Source organism: Sinocyclocheilus anshuiensis, unplaced genomic scaffold (genome assembly GCF_001515605.1).
Source record: "Sinocyclocheilus anshuiensis isolate Anshui unplaced genomic scaffold, SAMN03320099.WGS_v1.1 scaffold637, whole genome shotgun sequence".
NCBI lineage: Eukaryota > Metazoa > Chordata > Actinopteri > Cypriniformes > Cyprinidae > Sinocyclocheilus > Sinocyclocheilus anshuiensis.
In genome coordinates, this window is record NW_015539816.1 from 2,928,250 (window position 1) to 2,928,631 (window position 382).

Below are 382 nucleotides of genomic sequence, written 5' to 3' on the forward strand. Positions count from 1 at the left end.
GTTATATTATATGTTTTATAAGTACCCAGTTTGTTTATGGAGCACCTAGTTTTTCCTCTCTGCTGCCTTTCACATCACATCAATTGATTTATGAGACACGCTGGGTCTAATGAAAGTACTGACCTAACACTGCGGCCCAAACCATATTGCAGATCTGTGAAAAACCCCTGAGTCATCCAACTCTATTTCAGTTTTTCACAGTACATTTAAAACAGGATTTTGCAGCGTACATCCACTACAGTTCCACATTTCAAGATGTCTCTCCAAACGAACGTGCAAACAAGCAAAAATGCCTGGCAGTGATTAAAGTCCAGCTACACAGAAAGGGGTTTTTGAATAGGCCTATAATCCTGTGAAGCTACTTAACACACACACACACACA